The sequence below is a fragment of the Arachis stenosperma genome, chromosome 9 (genome assembly GCF_014773155.1).
Source record: "Arachis stenosperma cultivar V10309 chromosome 9, arast.V10309.gnm1.PFL2, whole genome shotgun sequence".
NCBI classification, from domain to species: Eukaryota; Viridiplantae; Streptophyta; class Magnoliopsida; order Fabales; family Fabaceae; genus Arachis; species Arachis stenosperma.
In genome coordinates this window covers 130,192,607-130,209,351 of record NC_080385.1, presented here as the reverse complement: position 1 = coordinate 130,209,351, position 16,745 = coordinate 130,192,607, and the positions used below count along the sequence as shown (strand labels likewise).

At 41.1% G+C, this 16,745-nt stretch overlaps 1 non-coding gene across 1 annotated transcript; it reads left to right on the top strand.

Moving 5' to 3' along the window:
• The first annotated feature begins 15,224 nt into the window (after positions 1-15,224).
• On the top strand, positions 15,225-15,332 carry LOC130952661 (small nucleolar RNA R71). The gene has a single exon (XR_009074839.1). It is a non-coding gene; the product is annotated as a small nucleolar RNA R71 (small nucleolar RNA).
• Positions 15,333-16,745: the final 1,413 nt, after the last annotated feature.

The window sequence follows — 16,745 nt, the reverse complement described above, 5'->3', positions numbered from 1 at the left end:
AAGGAGCTCTGCTGTGTCTTGATGGATTAATGCAATTACTACTGTTTCTTATTCAATCATGCTTGCTTCCATTCTAAGATATCACTTGCTCTTAACCCGGATGAATGTGATGATCCGTGACACTCATCATATTCTCAACTATGAACGTGTGACTGACAACCACCTCCATTCTACCTTAGATTAAGTAGTTATCTCTTGGATTCTTTAATCGGAATCTTCGTGGTATAAGCTAGGACTGATGGCGGTATTCAAGAGAATCCGGAAGGTCTAAACCTTGTCTGTGGTATTCTGAGTAGGATTCAATGATTGAATGACTGTGACGTGCTTCAATCTCCTGAGGGCGGGGCGTTAGTGACAGACGCAAAAGAATCACTGGATTCTATTCCGGCCTGATTGAGAACCGACAGATGAATTCCGCTATGCTGTGACAGAGCATATGCAATCGCTTTCACTGAGAGGATGGGAGGTAGCCACTGACAACGGTGAAACCCTACACACAGCTTGCCATGGAAGGAGACTTGCGTGTTTGATGAAGAAGACAGTAGGAAAGCAGAGATTCAGAAGATGGAGCATCTCCAAACCTCAACCTATTCTCCATTACTGCAAAATAAGTACCTTTTTCATGTTCTTTTGCTTTTTACAATCAATCCTGATAATTTCTGATATCCTGACTAAGATTTACAAGATAACCATAGCTTGCTTCAAGCCGACAATCTCCGTGGGATCGACCCTTGCTCACGCAAGGTATTACTTGGACGACCCAGTGCACTTGCTGGTTAGTTGTGCGGGATTGCAAAAGTGTTATTGCAATTTCGTGCACCAGTATCCCAGTTGGAAATAGTTTCTCTGGGCTGAGTGTAGTACCACTCTCTTGCCTTTCCTTCCAGAGAAAACGGGAAGGCTTTTAATAGAATAGAGATTTCATCAGCTCCATCACGCTTAACAGTAGAGCAAGCGGTCTGGAAATCCCTGAGATGCTTGATAGGCTCTTGAGCAGGTAAGCCATGAAATTTGGGCATCAAGTTGAGTAGTGAAGATTTTATTTCAAAATCTACAGCTACTGCTGGGTGGTGCGCCTGGAATGGTTAGAGCGTAAAATCAGGGGCTCCTTCCTCCTGGATGGTGACTCTTCTGGGTGCTGCCATGTCACCTGCACGTAAATGAACTGGATCAGTAGAAAGGGGGGTTGTTTCTTCCTTAAATGACGGTTCAGGTTCGTCCTCAAAGAGGAGTCGCCTACGCCTAGCTCGCTTTATATGCGAAAGAGTTCTTTCAATTTCAGGGTCAAATGCTGGCAAGCTTGGATCAGGAAGCGAACACGTCATTTAACGAAAGAAACGTGCAGTTCATAGTGATAGAATGAAAAGAAAAAAATTGCAACAGAAATAAATACTGATCAATAAATTAACACACTGTTGCAACTTCCCAGCAACGGCGCCAAAAATTGATGCAGCAAAAATTGGTGAATTAAAAATTATTAAAATGTGTACGTTGCAAGTATAGTTCTTAACTCACCAGAAATCCGCTTATCAATTTAGAAATATGTCATAGAAATTCAAATTTTAAATACTGGGAGTATGAATCCCAGGTCATCTCCCAACGAGTTGCAGAAAGGTGTGCTATTTTATTAATCAGATGTTTTCAAAAAGGTTTGAGTTGAATAACAGGAAATTAAACTAATGAATTTGAATAATATAAATAAAAGCCTTGACTGGGAGTTAATTAGTTGGAATCCCTATTATAGTTGGAATGCTCTCAAGATTAATTGATAATTAAAAGTTATTCCGTTTTGTTATCCTTTACTAGGCAAAGGAAAATCAAACAGGTTGGAATGCTACGTCTGTTCACAAATTGCAACCCACTTAATTAAAAGGGATTGGTGTTAGTGACTAGAAGGCAATCCAACAGTAAACCCAGTTACAATCTTTCTTTCAAGCCTTCCAACTCAATTGGTTCCTTTCAATCAACTCCCCATCAAGTTAGGGAACTACTCGCTCATTGTGAATACAAAATTCATGACATATGAGAAGAAATTAAAGAAAGACATTGTAAATAGAAATAAAAAATAATCCAATTAAAATAAGAATAATCCTTATATTGAATAAATCCTAATAATATTCCAATGGTAAAATTAACAAATCAAAGGACATGGAAGAGTAAAGCCAAGTAAAGAAGACGAACTAGAATGACGAAATCTTGATGAGGTAATGACTCTTCTCAATATCCCAATGCAAAAGTAGTAGAAAAATAATATCCTAAGAGTACCAATTGTGTAAAGAGAAAACCTAGAGGAGGAGTAAAACTAGATCTAAAAACTCAAAACTGTGTAGAATGAATATTGTTTTTCGTTTCTACATGTTCTCTGGCTCTAGTCTGCTGTTTTGGGCCGAGAACTGGGTCAAAACAAGGCCCAAAATCGCCCCCAGCGAAATCTGTAGATTATGCAGATCGCGCATGTCACGCGATCGCGTCGTCCATGCGGACGCGTCATTCGCGTTTTTCCGTGCCACGCGTTCGCGTCGTCCACGCGGACGCGTCATACGTGCTTTTTCTTTCCGCGCGGTCGCGTGAACCATGCGGCCGCGTCACCGCGATTTCTCCTCTTCCGCGTGAATGCGTGAGCCATGCGGCCGTGTCACTTCTCGCTGTTGTCTCCTCAATTTCTTGTGTTCCTTCCATTTTTGCTAGCTTCCCTTCCAATCTCCAACTCATCCATGCCCTATAAAGCCTGAAACACTTAACACACAGATCACGGCATCGAATGGGATAAAGGAGAACTAAAATGCATAATAAAAAGTCTCTAGGAAGCAGTTTTCAACCATGTAATAATTCCAGGAAGGAAATATAAATGCATGCTAAATTAATGAATAAGTGGGTAAGGATCATGATAAAACCACATAATTATACACAATATAAACCATAAAATAGTGGTTTATCAATGGCCAAGAATAATAATGCAATGAAGGCCTTCAAAAAGGCGAGGAAAGCCACTGCAGCTCAAAATACCTCGGCCCAGGTAGATGAGAAGGGTCCTCTCAGGTCCCATTGAAGCCGTCTGTGCCGAGTTCCCCTGGCCCGAGGAGAATGATCCCTACTCCTCGGGTTCGTTTAGTGGATCCCCCACAATCTTCTACTGCTGCCGTGGTTTCTTCTTCGGCCGTCCCTCCTCCTAAAAGACCTCAAACCGTTGAAACTTTCAATCTGGATGCCCCAGATTTTAACCCCATTGGCTTTGTCGACCAGCAGATCGCCCCTTATGGTGCCCTCTCTATGGATGATATTTCTCTCTTTCATCACTTAGATTTTATTACTCGAAGCAGTGTTAAGATAGCTCATATGGGAGTTGCCCTGTATCAAACTGCTCAAAATCTTCCTCTGCATGCTACCAAAGCCTTTATGGAGGAAGCTAAGCGAGAGTTCGATTGGATGAAGGGGCTGAAGGAGGAGCTCGAAGCGGAGGTGACTAAATTGAAGAAGGAGCTGGAATAGGAGAAGACCAGCTCTCTTGCCTTGGCGGCCTCACAGCTATGTCACGACTAATCGAAAAGTGATGCATCTCAGAAGGGAGTTAGAGTCGGTCCGGGTTGATTATTCTGAGCTCCAGGGTCACCTTGTAGGCAGCATAACTGCTGCTTATGAGAAGCTGAATGAGCAGTTTCAGGTTATTGTCCCGGAGGCCGGCCTTACTTTATTTAGTTTGGATAATGTTGTGAAGGATGGTAAGATCGTCCCCGATGATCCTAATGATGACGACGTTGAGCCTCCCTCTGAGCCTGTTGCCAAAGCTTCTGTTGTGTCAGCTTCTTCAGCTCCTGTTCGTCCCGAATTAGATCCTGATTGCCAGATTTTGAATCAGGACGATGGGACAGTGGACGTAGTGCCTCTCCAGACTCGCCCTCCTTCACCCCGTACTGATGCTGCCAAGAAGCCTTCAGGTATTTGATTGTTTTCTGTAATTACTTGTGTAGATAGCCCGGTTTGTGGGCTTTTGAACTCTTTATTTTGCTAACTTTCGACACTTTTTTAGTTGCTGGTTTAGCAACTTTATTTTGATAAACAAAGTAGTTTCCAGGCTTTGTGGGATGAACTTGGTGGCCTCTGAAGATGGTTATTATTATAACTTCGTGTTTTTATATCATGTCTATCTGCACTTGTATTGATATCTTCGTAGGCTTCGGGAGTGTTGGAACTCTGTCTGACATGATCGACTTGATTCCTTTACCTGATGCTATCTTCAGCAATTTATTTTGTTTGAACTTTGTTCAGGTCTTCATTAGGAATTATAATGCTGAGGTTGTCGACTTCTTCAAGTCGGTTTTTGTCCGAAGAGTTGTTAGTGACCCTCTTTTAAGGGTTACTTTTGTAGAGTTATGTTTCGGGCTGGCTTCGTCTCGTCGGGCCACGTCGAGTTACTTTGTAATCCTCTTTCTTGGACCTTGTTAAGGTCTCTTTCAGGGATTGCCTTTGTAGCTTTATATTTTGGGCCGACTTTGTCATGTTGGGCCCTGTCGAGTTACTTGGTAATCCTCCTTCTTGGACCTTGTTCAGGTCTCTTTCAGGGATTATCTTTGTAACTTTATATTTTGGGCCGACTTTGTCACGTTGGGCCCTGTCGAGTTACTTGGTAATCCTCTTTCTTGGACGTTGTTCAGGTCTCTTTCAGGGATTACCTTCGTAACTTTATATTTTGGGCCGGCTTTGTCACGTCGGGCCCTGTCGAGTTACTTGGTAATCCTCTTTCTTGGACCTTGTTCAGGTCTCTTTCCGATATTACCTTCGTAACTTTATATTTTGGGCCGACTTTGTCACGTTGGGCCCTGTCGAGTTACTTGGTAATCCTCTTTCTTGGACCTTGTTCAGGTCTCTTTCAGGGATTACCTTCGTAACTTTATATTTTGGGCCGACTTTGTCACGTCGGGCCCTGTCGAGTTACTTGGTAATCCTCTTTCTTGGACCTTGTTCAGGTCTCTTTCAGGGATTACCTTCGTAACTTTAACGTGGGAGTCTGACTTCAACATGTCGGACTCTTCTAAGTTATAGTAATCCTCTTTTATAGGTGATGAGCAGATAATTTATACGCTTTTTGGCACTGTTTTTAGTATGTTTTTAGTACATTTTAGTTAGTTTTTAGTATGTATTTATTAGTTTTTATTTAAAATTTACTTTTCTGGGCTTTACTATGAGTTTGTGTATTTTTTTGTGATTTCAGGTAATTTCTGGCTGAAATTGAGGGACCTGAGCAAAAATCTGATTCAGAGGCTGAAAAAGGACTGCAGATGCTGTTGGATTCTGACCTCTCTGCACTCGAAGTGGATTTTCTGGAGTTATAGAAGCCCAATTGGCGCGCTCTCAATTGCGTTGGAAAGTAGACATCCTGGGCTTTCCAGCAATAGATAATAGTCCATACTTTGCCTGAGATTTGATGGCCCAAACTGGCGTTGCAAATCAGCTTCAGAATTCCCGGCGTTTAACGCCGGAACTGGCACAAAAATTGGAGTTAAACGCCCAAACTGGCACAAAAGCTGGCGTTTAACTCCAGAAAAAGTCTCTACACATGAAAGCTTCAATGCTCAGCCCAAGCACACACCAAGTGGACCCCAGAAGTGGATTTTTACGTCATTTACTCATTTCTGTATATCCTAGGTTACTAGTTCACTATTAATAGGACCTTTTGACAGTGTATCTTTACCTCATGACACATTACACATTTCTTATTGTATCTTCTATGGCATGAGTCTCTAAACCCCATGGTTGGGGGTGAGGAGCTCTGCTGTGTCTTGATGGATTAATGCAATTACTACTGTTTTTTATTCAATCACGCTTGCTTCTATTCTAAGATATCGCTTGTTCCTAAACTTGATGAATGTGATGATCCGTGACACTCATCATCATTCTCACCTATGAACGTGTGCCTGACAACCACCTCTGTTCTACCTTAGATTGAGTAGATATCTCTTGGATTTTTTAATCAGAATCTTCGTGGTATAAGCTAGAATTGATGGCGGCATTCAAGAGAATCCAGAAGGTCTAAACCTTGTCTGTGGTATTCTGAGTAGGATTCAGGGATTGAATGACTGTGATGAGCTTCAAACTCGCGATTGTGGGGCATTAGTGACAGACGCAAAAGAATCACTGGATTCTATTCCGACATGATCGAGAACCGACAGATGAATAGCCGTGCTGTGACAGAGCGCGTTGAACATTTTTACTGAGAGGATGGGAGGTAGCCATTGACAACGGTGAAACCCTACATACAGCTTGCCATGGAAGGAGCCTTGCGCGCATGAAGAAGAAGACAGTAGAAAAGCAGAGATTCAGAAGATAGAACATCTCCAAAACCTCAACCTGTTCTCCATCGCTGCAAAACAAGTACTTATTTCATGTTCTTTTACTTTTCACAATTAAACCTGATAATTATTGATATCCTAACTAAGAGTTACAAGATAACCATAGCTTGCTTCAAGCCGACAATCTCCGTGGGATCGACCCTTACTCACGTAAGGTATTACTTGGACGACCCAGTGCACTTGCTGGTTAGTTGTGCGGAATTGAAAAAGTGTGACTGCAATTTCGTGCACCAAGTTTTTGGCACCGTTGCTGGGGATTGTTCGAGTTTGGACAACTGACGGTTTATCTTGTTGCTTAGATTAGGACTGTTTTATTTTTTATTGGTTTAGAGTCTTTTATTTGAGTTTAGTTTCATATTTTAAGTTTGGTGTCAATTGCATGCTTTTGTTTTCCTTTAATTTTTTGAATTTGCATGTTCTTAGTCCTTTCTTGATCTTTAAAAATTCTAAGTTTGGCGTCTTCTTTGTGTTTTCCTTTAGGTTTTCGAAAATTTGTGTGTGATTTTCTAAAAATTTCTAAGTTTGGTGTCTTCTTTGTATTTTCCTTTAAATCTTCAGAATTTTGCATTAATTTTCAAAATTATATCTTTTCAATCATATCTTTTTCAAAATAATTTTCAATCATATCTTTCTAATTGCTAATTCCAAAATCTTTTTAATTAATTAATCTAGTTTTCAATTTGCTTTGATTTTATTTTCTTTTAGTTTTCAAAATTTTATTTTATTTTATTTTCTATTTTATTTTATTATTTTCGGTCATTCCTAATTTAAAAAAAAATTTTTACTTTACTTGTGAATCCATATCATTTCCCTTTCTCCATCATGGACCTAAGTGGAATTGAGCAGTCCAGAAGGACTCTAGGGTCATATGCTAGCCCCAATACAGCTGCATATGGAGAGTAGCATCTGTATACCTCCCATTAAAGCAAGCAGCTTTGAGCTAAATCCTCAACTCATTATCATGGTGCAGCAAAATTGCCAATATTCCGGTCTTCCACAGGAAAAACCTACTGAGTTTCTGGCATAGTTCTTACAAATTGCTGACACAGTACATGATAAAGAGGTGGATCAGGATGTCTACAGATTGTTACTGTTTCCATTTGCTGTAAAAGATCAAGCTAAGAGGTGGTTGAATAACCAACCCACAGCAAGCATAAAAACATGGAGACAGTTATCAGACAAATTTCTGAATCAATTTTACCCTCCAAAAAGGATGACACAGCTAAGGCTGGACATCCAAGTCTTTAAACAAGAGGATAATGAATCCCTTTATAATGCCTGGAAGAGGTATAGAGGTATGCTAAGGAAATGCCCCTCTGAAATGTTTTCAGAGTGGGTACAGTTAGACATCTTCTACTATGGGCTTACAGAAAAAGCCCAGATGTCTTTAGACCACTCAGCTGGTGGATCTATACACATGAAGAAAATGATTGAAGAGGCTCAAGAACTCATAGATACTGTTGCTAGAAATCAACATTTGTACTCTAGCAATGAGTCCTCTACAAAAGAAGAAGCTATGGCAGTAGCTACTGATCCTAATCCTCAAGAACAGATTGTTAAGCTTAATCAGCAATTACACCTGATGAAAAAACAGTTAGCAGAATTTAAAGAGATGCTCCAAGAAACTAAAATTGCTAACAAGAACATAGAATCACAGTTGAATCAGACAAAACAGCAGTTATCTAAACAGATAACAGAAGAATGCTAAGCAGTTCAACTGAGGAATGGGAAGACATTGAATAACACTGCTCAAAGTGGCAAAAAGCCAAAAAATGAACAACTGACAGAGGATAACCAAACCACTATCCAAAATCCCTATGAGGACAGTAAAAGCCCAGAGAGGAATACTCCTGGCGTTCAAACGCCAGAAAGGGGGGAAAGGTTGGCGTTAAACGCCCATTCCTTGCCCAGTTCTGGTGTTCAAACGCCAGAAAGGGGAGAAAAGTTGGCGTTAAACGCCCATTCCTCACCCAATCCTGGCGTTCAAACGCCAATGAGGAATCAGACACCTGAGAGTGCTGATAGTAACCCCTCTAAAAAGGCTTCTCCAACCACCTCTGTAGGGAATAAACCTGCAGCAACAAAGGTTGAAGAATATAAAGCCAAGATGCCTTATCCTCAGAAACTCCGCCAAGCGGAACAGGATAAACAATTTGCCCGCTTTGCAGACTATCTAAGGACTCTTGAAATAAAGATTCCGTTTGCAGAGGCACTTGAGCAAATACCTTCTTATGATAAGTTCATGAAAGAGATCTTAAGTCATAAGAAGGATTGGAGAGAAACTGAAAAAGTGTTTCTCACTGAAGAATGCAGTGCAGTCATTTTGAAAAGCTTACCAGAAAAGCTTCAAGATCCAGGAAGCTTTATGATACCATGCACATTAGAAGGTGCTTGTACCAAGACAGCCCTATGTGACCTTGGAGCAAGTATCAATCTAATACCTGCATTCACTATCAGAAAGCTTGGGTTAACTGAAGAAGTCAAACCAACCCGGATATGTCTCCAACTTGCAGATGGCTGGTGTGCGAAATTGTGATCACTACTTTTCACAACTCAAATAATCCCTAGTAATGGCCCCAAAAACTTGATGCTCAAAACCATGGCATAAACACAACTTTGCACAACTAACCAGCAAGTGCACTGGGTCGTCCAAGTAATAAACCTTACGCGAGTAAGGGTCGATTCCACGGAGATTGTTGCTATGAAGCAAGCTATGGTCACCTTGTAAATCTTAGTCAGGCAGACTCAAATGGGTATAGATGATGAATGAATAAAACATAAAGATAAAGATAGAGATACTTATGTATATCATTAGTGAGAGCTTCAGACAAGCGTATGAAGATGCCTTCCCTTCCGTCTCTCTGCTTTCCTACTGTCTTTATCCAATCCTTCTTACTCCTTTCCATGGCAAGCTTATGCAAGGGTTTCACCGTTGTCAATGGCTACCTCCCATCCTCTCAGTGAAAATGTTCCTATGCTCTGTCACAGCATATGGCAAATCAGCTGTCGGTTCTCGGTCAGGCCGGAATAGAATCCATTGATTCTTTTGCGTCTGTCACTAACGCCCCGCCTGCTAGGAGTTTGAAGCACGTCACAGTCATTCAATCATTGAATCCTACTCAGAATACCACAGACAAGGTTAGACCTTCCGGATTCTCTTGAATGCCGCCATCAGTTCTTGCCTATACCACGAAGACTCTGATCTCACGGAATGGCTGGCTCATTTGTCAGGCGAGCACTCGGTTGTCAGGCGATCAACCATGCATCGTGTATCAGGAATCCAAGAGATAAACACTAGAGCCTTGATTGCTTGTAGAACAGAAGTGGTTGTCAGTCACTTTGTTCATAAGTGAGAATGATGATGAGTGTCACGGATCATCACATTCATCAAGTTGAAGAACAAGTGATATCTTGGACAAAGAACAAGCGGAATTGAATAGAAGAACAATAGTAATTGCATTAATACTCGAGGTACAGCAGAGCTCCACACCTTAATCTATGGTGTGTAGAAACTCCACCGTTGAAAATACATAAGAACAAGGTCTAGGCATGGCCGAATGGCCAGCCTCCCAAATGATCTAAGATAGCATCAAACTCAAGGATAGCTACCAAGATGTCTAATACAATAGTAAAAAGGTCCTACTTATAGAAAACTAGTAGCCTAGGGTGTACAGAGATGAGTAAATGTCATAGAAATCCACTTCCGGGCCCACTTGGTGTGTGCTTGGGCTGAGCAATGAAGCATTTTCGTGTAGAGACTCTCCTTGGAGTTAAACGCCAGCTTTGGTGCCAGTTTGGGCGTTTAACTCCCATTCTTGTGCCAGTTCCGGCGTTTAACGCTGGAATTCCTGAGGGTGACTTTGAACGCCGGTTTGGGCCACCAAATCTTGGGCAAAGTATGGACTATCATATATTGCTGGAAAGCCCAGGATGTCTACTTTCCAACGCTGTTGAGAGCGCGCCAATTGGGCTTCTGTAGCTCCAGAAAATCCACTTCGAGTGCAGGGAGGTCAGAATCCAACAGCATCTGCAGTTCTTTTCAGTCTCTGAATCAGATTTTTGCTCAGGTCCCTCAATTTCAGCCAGAAAATACCTGAAATCACAGAAAAACACACAAACTCATAGTAAAGTCCAGAAAAGTGAATTTTAGCTAAAAACTAACGAAAATATACTAAGAGCTCAACTAAAACTACTAAAAACATACTAAAAACAATGCCAAAAAGGGTACAAATTATCCGCTCATCACAACACCAAACTTAAATTGTTGCTTGTCCCCAAGCAACTGAAAATCAAATAAGATAAAAATAAGAGAATATACTATAGACTCCAAATTATCAATGAAACTTAGTTCCAAATTAGATGAGCGGGACTAGTAGCTTTTTACCTCCGAACAGTTTTGGCATCTCACTTTATCCTTTGAAATTCAGAATGATTGGCTTCTTTAGGAACTCAGAATCCAGATAGTGTTATTGATTCTCCTAGTTAAGTATGATGATTCTTGAACACCGCTACTTATTGAGTCTTGGCCGTGGCCCAAAGCACTCTGTCTTCCAGTATTACCACCGGATACATACATGCCACAGACACATAATTGGGTGAACCTTTTCAGATTGTGACTTAGCTTTGCTAGAGTCCCCAATTAGAGGTGTCCAGGGTTCTTAAGCACACTCTTTTTGCCTTGGATCACAACTTTATTTCTTTCTTTTTCTTTCTTTTTCTCTTTCTTTTTCGTTTTTTTTTTCGTTTTTCTCCTTCTTTTTTTCCTTTTTTTTTGTATTCACTGCTTTTTCTTGCTTCAAGAATCATTTTTATGATTTTTCAGATCCTCAGTAACATGTTTCCTTTTTCATCATTCTTTCAAGAGCCAACAATTTTAACATTCATGAACAACAAATTCAAAAGACATAGGCACTGTTCAAGCATACATTCAGAAAACAAAAAGTATTGTCACCACATCAAACTAATTAAGCTAGTTTTAAAGATGAATTCGAAATCCTGTACTTCTTGTTCTTTTGTAATAAAAACAGTTTTCTTTTAAGAAAGGTGATGGATTCATAGGACATTCATAACTTTAAGGCATAGACACTAAGACACTAATGATCACAAGACACAAACATGGACAAACATAAGCATAATTTTCGAAAAACAAAAAAATAAAGAACAAGGAGATTAAAGAACGGGTCCACCTTAGTGATGGCGGCTTGTTCTTCCTCTTGAAGGTCTTATGGAGTGCTTGAGCTCCTCAATGTCTCTTCCTTGTCTTTGTTGCTCCTCTCTCATGATTCTTTGATCTTCTCTAATTTCATGGAGGAGGATGGAATGCTCTTGGTGCTCCACCCTTAGTTGTCCCATGTTGGAACTCAATTCTCCTAGGGAGGTGTTTAGTTGCTCCCAATAGTTTTGTGGAGGAAAGTGCATCCCTTGAGGTATCTTAGGGATCTCATGATGAGAGGGGTCTCTTGTTTGCTCCATCCTCTTCTTAGTGATGGGCTTGTCCTCATCAATGGGAATGTCTCCCTCTATGTCAACTCCAACTGAATAACAGAGGTGACAAATGAGGTGAGGAAAGGCTAATCTTGCTAAGGTAGAGGACTTGTCCGCCACCTTGTAGAGTTCTTGGGCTATGACCTCATGAACTTCCACTTCTTCTCCAATCATGATGCTATGAATCATGATGGCCCGGTCTAGAGTAACTTCGGACCGGTTGCTAGTGGGAATGATTGAGCGTTGGATAAACTCCAACCATCCTCTAGCCACGGGCTTGAGGTCATGCCTTCTTAATTGAACCGGCTTCCCTCTTGAATCTCTCTTCCATTGTGCGCCCTCTTCACATATGACTGTGAGGACTTGGTCCAACCTTTGATCAAAGTTGACCCTTCTAGTGTAAGGATGTTCATCTCCTTGCATCATGGGCAAGTTGAATGCTAACCTTACATTTTCCGGACTAAATCCAGTACTTCCCCCGAACCATTGTAGATAATTCTTTAGATCCGGGTTCACACTTTGATCATGGTTCTTGGTGATCCATGCATTGGCATAGAACTCTTGAACCATCAAGATTCCGACTTGTTGAATGGGGTTGGTAAGCACTTCCCAACCTCTTCTTCGGATCTCATGGCGGATCTCCGGACATTCACCCTTTTTGAGTGAAAAGGGGACCTCGGGGATCACCTTCTTCAAGGCCACAACATCATAGAAGTGGTCTTGATGCACCCTTGAGATGAATCTATCCATCTCCCATGACTCGGAGGTGGAAGCTTTTGCCTTCCCTTTCCTCTTTCTAGAGGTTTCTCCGGCCTTGGATGCCATAAATGGTTATGGAAAAACGAAAAAGCAACGCTTTTACCACACCAAACTTAAAAGGTTTGCTCGTCCTCGAGCAAAAGAAGAAAGAAGAGAGTAGAAGAAGAAGAAATGAGGAAGAAGGGAATGGCTTTTGTGTTCGGCCAAAGAGGGAGAGAAGTGGTGTTTAGGTTGTGTAAAAATGAAGGGGTGAAGAAGGGTATATATAGGAGAGGGGGGGCTCATGGTTCGGTCATGTATGGGTGGGTTTGGGAGGGAAAGTGGTTTGAATTTGAAGGGTGAGGTAGGTGGGGTTTTATGAAGGATGGATGTGAGTGGTGAAGAGAAAGATGGGATTTGATAGGTGAAGGGTTTTTGGGGAAGAGGTATTGAGGTGATTGGTGAATGGGTGAAGAAGAGAGAGAGTGGTGGGGTTGGTGGGGATCCTGTGGGGTCCACAGATCATGTGGTGTCAAGAAAAAGTCATCCCTGCACCAAATGGCATTCAAAATCACGTTTTGAGCTATTTCTGGCGTTAAACGCCGGGCTGGTGCCCCTTTCTGGCGTTTAACGCCAGGTTCTTGCCCTTTTCTGGCGTTTAACGCCAGTCTGGTGCCCCTTTCTGGCGTTAAACGCCCAGAATGGTGCCAGACTGGGCGTTAAACGCCCAACTGCTAGCCTTACTGGCGTTTAAACGCCAGTGAGTTCTTCCTCCAGGGTGTGCTGTTTTTCTTCCTGTTTTTCATTCTGTTTTTGCTTTTTCAATGGTTTTTGTGACTTCTTATGATCATCAACCTAAAAAAAACATAAAATAGCAAAGAGAAATAGATAAAATATAACATTGGGTTGCCTCCCAACAAGCGCTTCTTTAATGTCAGTAGCTTGACAGAGGGCTCTCATGGAGCCTCACAGATACTCAGAGCAATGTTGGAACCTCCCAACACCAAACTTAGAGTTTGAATGTGGGGGTTCAACACCAAACTTAGAGTTTGGTTGTGGCCTCCCAACACCAAACTTAGAGTTTGACTGTGGGGGCTCTGTTTGTCTCTGATTTGAGAGAAGCTCTTCGTGCTTCCTCTCCATGGTGACAGAGGGGTATCCTTGAGCCTTAAACACAAAGGATTCTTCATTCACTTGAATGATCAGTTCACCTCCATCAACATCAATCACAGCCTTTGCTGTGGCTAGGAAGGGTCTGCCAAGGATGATGGATTCATCCATGCACTTCCCAGTCTCTAGGACTATGAAATCAGTAGGGATGTAATGGTCTTCAACTTTTACCAAAACATTCTCTACAAGTCCATGAGCTTGTTTTCTTGAGTTGTCTGCCATCTCTAGTGAGATTCTTGCAGCTTGTACCTCAAAGATCCCTAGCTTCTCTATTACAGAGAGAGGCATGAGGTTTACACTTGACCCTAAGTCACACAGAGCCTTCTTGAAGGTCATGGTGCCTATGGTACAAGGTATTGAAAACTTCCCAGGATCTTGTTTCTTTTGAGGTAATTTCTGCCTAGACAAGTCATCCAGTTCTTTGGTGAGCAAAGGGGGTTCATTCTCCCAAGACTCATTTCCAAATAACTTGTCATTTAGCTTCATGATTGCTCCAAGGTATTTAGCAACTTGCTCTTCAGTGACATACTCATCCTCTTCAGAGGAAGAATACTCATCAGAGCTCATGAATGGCAGAAGTAAGTCCAATGGAATCTCTATGGTCTCATTTTGAGCCTCAGATTCCCATGGTTCCTCATTAGGGAACTCTGTGGAGGTCAGTGCACGCCCATTGAGGTCTTCCTCAGTGGCGTACACTTCCTCTCCTTCCTCTCCAAATTCGGCCATGTTGATGGCCTTGCACTCTCCTTTTGGATTTTCTTCTGTATTGCTTGGAAGAGTACTTGGAGGGAGTTCAGTAATTTTCTTACTCAGCTGTCCTACTTGTGCCTCCAAATTCCTAATGGAGGACCTTGTTTCAGTCATGAAACTTTGAGTGGTCTTGATTAGATCAAAGACCATGGTTGCTAAGTCAGAGGGGTTCTGCTTAGAGTTCTCTGTCTGTTGCTGAGAAGATGATGGAAAAGGCTTGCCATTGCTAAACCTGTTTCTTCCACCATTATTGTTGTTGAAACCTTGTTGAGGTCTCTCTTGATTCTTCCATGAGAAATTTGGGTGATTTCTCCATGAAGAATTATAGGTGTTTCCATAGGGTTCTCCTAAGTAGTTCACCTCTTCCATTGAAGGGTTCTCAGGATCATAAGCTTCTTCTTCAGATGAAGCATCCTTAGTACTGCTTGGTGCATTTTGCATTCCAGACAGACTTTGAGAAATCAAATTGACTTGTTGAGTCAATATCTTGTTCTGAGCCAGTATGGCATTCAGAGTGTCAATCTCAAGAACTCCTTTCTTCTGACTTGTCCCATTGTTCACAGGATTCTTTTCAGAAGTGTACATGAATTGGTTATTTGCAACCATTTCAATTAGCTCTTGAGCTTCTGTAGGCGTCTTCTTCAGATGAAGAGATCCTCCAGCAGAGCTATCCAAAGACATCTTGGATATTTCAGAGAGACCATCATAGAAAATACCTATGATGCTCCATTCAGAAAGCATGTCTGAAGGACATTTTCTGATTAATTGTTTGTATCTTTCCCAAGCTTCATAGAGGGATTCTTCATCCTTCTGTCTGAAGGTTTGGACTTCCACTCTAAGCTTACTCAATTTTTGAGGTGGAAAGAACTTTGCCAAGAAGGCATTGACTAGCTTTTCCCATGAGTCCAGGCTTTCTTTAGGTTGAGAGTCCAACCATATTCTAGCTCTGTCTCTTACAGCAAAAGGGAATAGCATCAGTCTGTAGACCTCAGGGTCAACCCCATTAGTCTTGACTGTGTCACAGATTTGCAAGAACTCAGCTAAAAACTGATGAGGATCTTCCAGTGGAAGTCCATGGAACTTGCAATTCTGTTGCATTAGAGAAACTAATTGAGGCTTAAGCTCAAAGTTGTTTGCTCCAATGGCAGGGATAGAGATGCTTCTCCCATAGAAGTCGAGAGTAGGTGCAGTAAAGTCACCCAGCACCTTCCTTGCATTGTTGGCATTGTTGTTGTTTTCGGCTGCCATGTCTTCTTCTTCTTTGAAGAATTCGGTCAGGTCCTCTACAGAGAGTTGTGCCTTAGCTTCTCTTAGCTTTCGCTTCAAGGTCCTTTCAGGTTCAGGGTCAGCTTCAACAAGAATGCCTTTGTCTCTGCTCCTGCTCATATGAAAGAGAAGAGAACAAGAAAATGTGGAATCCTCTATGTCACAGTATAGAGATTCCTTGAGGTGTCAGAGGAAAAGAAAAATAGAAGAAAGAGGTAGAAGAATTCGAACTTGATCAGATAGAGTTCGAGTTGTGCATTAAGAAGGAGTTATACTCCATAAATAGAAGGATGTGAGAAGAGGGGAAGAAGATTTTCGAAAATTAAGTTAAAAAGATTTTTAAAAACATTTTGAAAAACTTTAATTTGATTTTCGAAAACCAAGAGTGAAAGAAATCAAGTGGTTTTTGAAAAAGATTTTGAAATTAGAAGTTAAAAAGAAAGATATGATTGAAAAATTATGGTTTTAAAAAGATATGATTGAAAAGATATGATTTGAAAACAATTTTAAAAAGATATGATTTGAAAAACAATTTAAAAAGATTTGATTTTAAAAATTAATGACTTGCCTAACAAGAAAAGATATGATTCAAACATTAAACCTTTCTCAACAGAAAAGGCAACAAACTTGAGATGTTCAATCAAATCATTAATTATTAGTAAGTATCTTTGAAAAAGGAAAGAAATTAATTTTGAAAACATTTGATTGAAAAGATATGATTTGAAAAAGATTTGATTTTGAAAAACTTTGAAAACTTGAAAAAAAAATTGATTTGAAAAACAAAATTTTCCCCCTAGTGCCATCCTGGCGTTAAACACCCAGAATGGTATCCATTCTGGCGTTTAACGCCCAAAATGCTACCTTTTTGGGCGTTAAACGCCCAACCAGATACCCTGGCTGGCGTTTAAACGCCAGTCTGTCCTTCTTCACTGGGCGTTTTGAACGCCCAGCTTTTTCTGTGTAATTCCTCTGCTGCATGTTCTGAATCTT